Source organism: Ailuropoda melanoleuca, chromosome 14 (assembly GCF_002007445.2).
Source record: "Ailuropoda melanoleuca isolate Jingjing chromosome 14, ASM200744v2, whole genome shotgun sequence".
In the NCBI taxonomy this organism is placed as follows: Eukaryota; Metazoa; Chordata; class Mammalia; order Carnivora; family Ursidae; genus Ailuropoda; species Ailuropoda melanoleuca.
This window is the reverse complement of record NC_048231.1, coordinates 18315581-18322564: the sequence shown is the minus strand read 5'-3', so window position 1 is coordinate 18322564 and position 6984 is coordinate 18315581. Positions and strand designations below refer to the sequence as shown.

The window sequence follows — 6984 nt, the reverse complement described above, 5'->3', positions numbered from 1 at the left end:
GGGTCCTGGGATCGAGCCTCTCATCAGGCTTCTCCGCTATGAGCCTGCTTCTTCCTCTCCCACTCCCCCTGCTTGTGTTCCCTCTCTCGCTGGCTGTCTCTCTCTCTGTCAAATAAATAAATAAAATCTTTTTTAAAAAATTTAAAAATTTAAAAAATAAAAATAAAAAATAAAAAGGAACAATACATTGACACGAGAAAGATCGAGAGGTGGGGATTGATTATAGAGGGCTAGTGGGGACCTCAATGGACATGTTCTATGCTGACTGTGGGAGTGGTTGTGTGGGTGCAGATGTTCAATGAAATTTATTAAACTGTACATTTAAATTAGGTGTGTTTTATTAATATCTAAGTTATGCCTCAATAAAAGTAATTAAAACATTATAAAAGAAATAGATTCATATGGTTAAAAAATTTCAACTAGACATTAGTCCTCTCTCACCATATGTCCAGACCTCCAAATACCCCATCTTCCTACCCAAAGGTAACCACTATTCCCAGTGATTTTATGCATTATTCAAAAAATTGTGTGTATACACCTCTACATTGGTATTTGTATATGGCTATCTCTATAGGTGTATCACACAAATGCACACATATACTTCATTTACATACAAGTAGATATCTTTTCTATTATAGTAGCTGCTTTTGGGTGCCTGATATGCCCTTAGACCACCTCTGATTTCTGCTGCCACTCCCATGGTCAGCCCCTCCCTTGCACACCGACAGAGTCCTACCTGGAACACTGGCCCTTTCTCCAGTCACAGGAGCCTGCTCAGTCCACAGGGAGATGCAGCCCAAAGCAGAAGGAGTTAAGCCCCTGGGACAACCCCAACCAATATAGGATGGGTTTGGTCAATAAATGCCCCAGGCTTCCTTCTTGCCAAAAGACAGATAATTTTGGGAGGTGGCATTCCGCGTGTTTTTCAAAGGTCTGGACTTAGCCTTCCGTTACCTACAGCAATAACTCAATGATACACCTTTTTTTTTTTTTTTCCATTTTCTGTCTCCCTGTCCTCATGCTCTCATTCATTTTTTCTGGGATTACTTCCCAAATAAACTACCTGCACTCAAGTCTGTGTCTGAGGCTCTGCTTTCGAGGGACCCCAAACCAAGACATGGACACACCTTATTTTTTCACTCGATATATCTTATAGGTTGCACAGTGTCAGCCCATACGATCTGTCCTCTTGTGTCTCATGGCTCGACAGCACTCTACCACATGGTGTACCATGGTTTTTATAACCGTATCTCCCATCAGTGGATTTTTAAGCTGTTTATTGTCTTTTGCTATTGTATACAATGTTTTTTAAAAAGATCCCTATGCACATATCTTTATAAGATAAATTTCTAGAAATAGAACGGATAAGGCAAAGGGTAGTCATAGTAGTCTTTAAATAGGAGTCATCCCTGATAATGATTGAACTGTAAAATCTTACCTGTACACCCAGTTTTCCAGTCATAAATCCAATGTGTGATGATGTGCAGTTGTCCCTATCAGAGCTGATGCTAGCTGCTATAACCTAAGGCCCCTTCTGCTCAATTCTCTAGTCCTCTTTTCTACGGGAACCACCTGCCATCTTGCTGTGACCTCAAACAATCAGGAAGAGGCCCTGAGACAGAGAGAGTAAGAACACAAGCTAAAACAGAGACAAATGGCAACAGAGGGAGAATATATATAAAACCACTAATTGATTGTCAGAAAATTTACAAAATAGTTCTCCTCTTCACAGAAGGAGGAAAGAACACTGGCTTGGAGTCAGGAGACCCAGGTCCCAGGTTCTAGCCCTCCCTTTGCCAAACCAAGGGGTTGGATAAGGAAGTGTTCCCTTTGCTTCAGTTCCCTCATTTGTAAAATGAAGGGGTAGACCTAATCATTCTCTCTAAAGCCCTTCTCTCTCTGATATTCCAAATTTCTATGACCCAAGCAGCTTGTAGAAGGGCCACCTTATATTCGTATCAGGTATTGAATCGGCGCTCATGGAATAATTCCAAGGTGTCAACCCAGCCACCATCTATTTAAAAAAACTCTTTCAACCGCAGGCAGATGCTAGAAACTACTGTGTACGCTGAGGATCTCTTCAGATCACAACAGAGAAGCTAATACCTCAAGAACAAATGCACGCAGGGAACCTTTTTCCTTGCAATATTTGGTACAAGTAGAGCTCTACAGAGCACACTTTGGGAGCAATGTTTTAACCCCACGAGTGGCTGGAGCTCAGGCTTTAGAGTCAGGAGGACCTGAACTTAAATCTGAGCTCTGGGGTGCCTGAGTGGCTCTGTCGGTTAAGCAGCCCACTCTTGATTTTGTGTTGGGTCACGATCTCAGGCTTGTGAGATAGAGCCCCATGTCAGGCTTTGTCCTGGGCATGGAGCCTGCTTAAGATTCTCTCCACTCCCCCCCCACCCCTCCCCTCCTGCTCTCTCTCTAAAAAAAATAATTTTAAAAATGTTTTAAACCTGAATTCGTCTGTACGTACATATAGACTGGAACTAGTTATTCTGTAGAAATGAGACAAATAAGCCCCTTTGGGAGGCTGCTGTGAGAACGAGAAGAGGTGATAGTGAACTTGAGTCTCACGCTGAGTGTTAGCTTCCAAAGACAGTGGTAAGGGAATGAGTCAGAGCCCAGACGAAGTGGCCGACTTTCATTTGGGAGCCAGGTTAACCTGCAACACACACACAAACACACATTTTAAAGAGCTAATACTTGCTACAGATTGGATATTTGTCACCCTTATTCATACGTTAAATTCAACCCCGAATGTGATGGTATTAAGGGGTGGGGCATTAAGGGATGGTATTAAGAGGTGATTAGGTCATGAGGGCAGAGCCCTAATGAATGGGATTAGTGCCCTTATAAGAGACCCCACAGAGCTCCCTTGCCTTGCCAACCATGTGAGGATGTGGCAAGCAGCCAGCCATCTATGAACCAAGAAGTGGTTCTTACCGGACACAGAATCTGCCAGCACCTTGACCTTGGACTTCCCAGCCTCCAGAACTGTGCAAAATAATTTTTTTGTTTCTTTTTTTTTTTAAGATTTTATTTATTTATTTGACAGAGATAGACAGCCAGTGAGAGAGGGAACACAAGCAGGGGGAGTGGGAGAGGAAGAAGCAGGCTCACAGCAGAGGAGCCTGACGTGGGGCTCGATCCCATAATGCCAGGATCACGCCCTGAGCCGAAGGCAGACGCCTAACCGCTGTGCCACCCAGGCGCCCCCATTTTTTTGTTTCTAAGCTGCCGAGTCTATGATATTTTTGTTACAGCAGCCCCCACAGACAATACTAATGCTAACCTTTTGCCACTTACCCATTCTGTTGCTACGAACATTTAATGATTTCCAAACTTTACTTTTATAAATAATGAGTCAACGAATATCTCTATATACTCATCTTTGATGGTATCACTTAATAGGTCCTAACTAGATGTTAGACAACCAGGACTTTTCGGTGCATTGATGTGGGCAGCTAGATTTTAAATGCACAAGACACAAGTCAACCCCAAGTTCAACCAAAAGCTACTGAGTTTCTAGATGTCAGGCACTACCCAGGCACACTTCATAGCATCTTACAGTGGTTCCCCGAATGGGTACAGGCATACCTCTTTTTATAGAATGAATGTGGTTTTGTGGTGTAAATTGAATTCTTATGAAATGGGAGAGAAGAGACAAGAGCTGAGGTCTAAAAATGACTATGTCTCACCCTATCATAGACAAGGAGATGAGAAGGAACTCTTCTGAGAAGTGAGAGGAGAGAACAGAAGAGGCTGGAATACAAAGGACCCCAAACTGAATGTGAGCATCCTTTTTCCTCCCCTCATCAGAACATGAGTCCAGCCACCTGGGAGCAGTTTCACCAGAATTTATTCAACTCGTCAACTATTTACCCAGCGTGAATTAGAGCCACTAATAACTCAGCTGTCATTCACTGAGACAGAACAGTATAGGGGTTAGGAGTGCAAACTCCACCTTTAATAGAATGAAGTCAGTCTCTATAGAATAACCTGCAGCGATAATAAGTAGCAAAAGTAAGGTGCACGACAGTGTGTAGCAAAGGTACAAAAAGGTACGTATAAAGAGGAGGGACTATAAAGGCTTGTTTAGGCATCGCCTATCACAAACAGCTCGTGAAAGTGGCACTATCTCTGGCCATGATAGAGTACTAGGGACTCTATCCAACCAGATTTACCCTACTTCCTTAAATAGCTTTAAAAAAAAAATAGACAAAATTAAACAATGGTTTTAAGACATTGAGCAGCAGACACCATGGGAAGTGTCACCGATGGCTGAGAGGAGGAAGAGGGAGGAGGCAAGTCCTAAACTGTCCCAGCTCACTCGTAGCAGGTCATTTCTGGCCACCAGTCAGGGAGGAGGACCCGAGGCAGAGCCCGACCGTCTCCCTGAGTTCAGGAGACCAAGATGGCATTCAGGGTGATGAAGAGCGTTAGAGAAGAGAGAGCTCCAGCAGTTCACAGAGGTCCCCTCCAGCTGTGGCCGGAGCACTCATCAGCAGGCATGCAAGAAGCACCAGACGCTGGGAAGGACCGCCGCAAAGCAGTAAGCTCAACCACGGCTGCACTTGACATGGGACTGGGGATGGTTTGTGTTCCATCAGCCAGAATGGAAAGACCTCATAGCCGGTGGAGCAAGGGGTGAAACGCTCAGATGTGGGGACACATTAGTCCTAGACTGAAGACTATTGTGGCCAGCATAGTAAAGCATAAAAGTAGGGCTTCTGGGTGGATCACTGGGGGAGGAAAGGGGAGATTGGGGCTCAGGGTCAAGGTTGGAAGTATACCTACCTATTCACTATACACCTTTTTGCACTGTTTCAAATTTTTACTATATGTAACTATTCCTTCTTAAAAACTTTTTAAAGGAGGAGGTCTCTGCAGTCAGACTGTCAGGGTAGGGCTCTGACTCCACCTCCTATGAGCTATAGAAACCCCAGCGAGTCGCCCAACCTCTCCAAACCTATGCATTCTCATTCATGGGATGGAGTTCTTTGGGTCGTTATGAAGATAAATTGAAATGTTTATATAAAATCTAGCAGCACCTGGCACTTTAGTGAAAATATTGGTTTGACTTCCTGATGACCCTGTTTCTGGCAAAAGCAACCCATTTTTCTTTTGGGGAACACACCTGTCCCACTCACCCACGTGACCATGATGCCATTCCCCAAGTCTGAGAAGGGACATGTGACTGCAGCATTAGGAGGTGAGGCCCTGGGGAGGTGATTAGGTCATGAGGGGGAGCCCTCACGAATGGGAGCAGTGATCTTATAAAAGGGACCCCAGAGAGCTCCCTCGCCCAGTCGGCCATGTGTGGTAACAGTGGAAAGGTGCCGTGTATGACCCTGGAAGCAGGTCCCACCAGACATGGAATCTGTTGGTACCTTGATCTTGGGCTTCTATCAGCCTCCAAAGCTAGAACAGTAAGAAATACATTTCGGTCACTTCGGGCCTCTCCCACATTTCACGTCTCTGGGACAGCAAGTAATTGGTCTAATGAGAGCGGTGTGGAGATTTTGGCTGAAAATCTTGGGAAAGAAATGCTAGTTTTTCACTGGGTTGCTCAGTGAGTAGACTAAAGCTGCCAGTGGTCATTTTCAGGGAACCAGCTTGGGAGTGGAACCCAGACAGGGGATAGCAAAGCCTAGAGATGGAGTCCGATGTGGTCCTGATGATGTCATTTGAGTACTGGGATCCAGCATGCCTAAAGCCAGTTTCTGTCACTAGAACCGGAAGAGGCCTGACAAATTCAGGAGGGACTATCATTATTCAATTCACTCAACAAGTACCGAGCCCCCATGAAGTTCCAGAAACTGTGCCTGAAGCTAGGCATTCCAACACAAGGCCCTGGCCCCAGGAAGTTTGTAGTCTAATGGAGGAGACACTTAGCAAAGCACCAACTGCTGGGCTAGAGATACTCCCAGGGTGCTCTGGGTGAGGCATGTCTACATCATCCTGCGGGGGAACAGTCTAGACAGCCAGAAAGCCTTCGTGAGCTTGTGATGCCCAAACTGAGGCTCAGTGAACGCTGCAGAGTGGCCAGGAGAAAAGAGGAGATAAGAGTATTCTAGACAAAGAGGTGAGAGAAAGCAGATATGCCTGGGGGAGGAGGACAGACAGGAGGGGCAGCGGAGAGAGACGTAGCTAAAGAAGGCGGGGGAAAAATCACAAACCACTTCGTATGCCATGCCCTAGAGAGGGGCCTTTGTATCCTAATCATTACAGGGCACCATCCAAAGGCTTACGTCAAGGGAGAAATATGATCAGATTCTTGTGTGGAGCATAGATGAAAAGGCAAGACAGGTAGGGGAGATCAATCAGGAGGATGTGGGAGAAATCCATGCTTGGAATTATGAGGGACCGAACGAAGAAATTATTAGTGAAAGGATGAGTTTGAGAAGTTTCGAGGAGAAAGAATTGACTGGATTTAATGCTGATCATGGATTTCAGTTGCAAACATTAAAATAGGAATAATAGTTAACATTTGATAGTCCTTCCTTCCCACCGAGTCCTGTTCTAAGCGCTTTCCACAAATTAACTCATTCAATCCCACCCCTTGAGGTAGATATCATTGTGATTTCTCATTTCAGTGATGAGGGGCTGAGCCACTGAAAGGTGAAGTAACTCGCTTGAGGCTACGCTCTAGCAGATGGCATAACTGCAACCCTAAAAGTGGCTACCTGAGACGCAAGCCTGTGCTGTTGACTGCTACACTCTGCCACCTGGCGCTTGCACACTGTTTATTTATTTATTTTAATGATTTTTTATTATATTATGTTAGTCACCATACAGTACATCCCCAGTTTCCGATGTAAAGTTCGATGATTCATTAGGTTGCATATAACACCCAGTGTACCATGCAATACGTGCCCTCCTTACTACCCATCACCGGTCTATCCCATTCCCCCACCCCCCTCCCCTCTGAAGCCCTCAGTTTGTTTCTCATAGTCCATAGTCTCTCATGTTTCATTC

The 6984-nt window shown here is 45.0% G+C and overlaps 1 protein-coding gene across 1 annotated transcript in view; it reads right to left on the bottom strand.

Annotated features, from left to right (window-relative positions):
* Positions 1-6984, bottom strand: part of NRXN3 (neurexin 3) — a 1691473-nt gene that overhangs the window by 1648915 nt on the left and 35574 nt on the right. The window contains exon 2 of the mRNA XM_034643175.1: positions 2480-2668. The gene's annotated coding sequence lies outside the window, so the exon portion shown is untranslated. The remainder of the gene's footprint in view (positions 1-2479; positions 2669-6984) is intronic.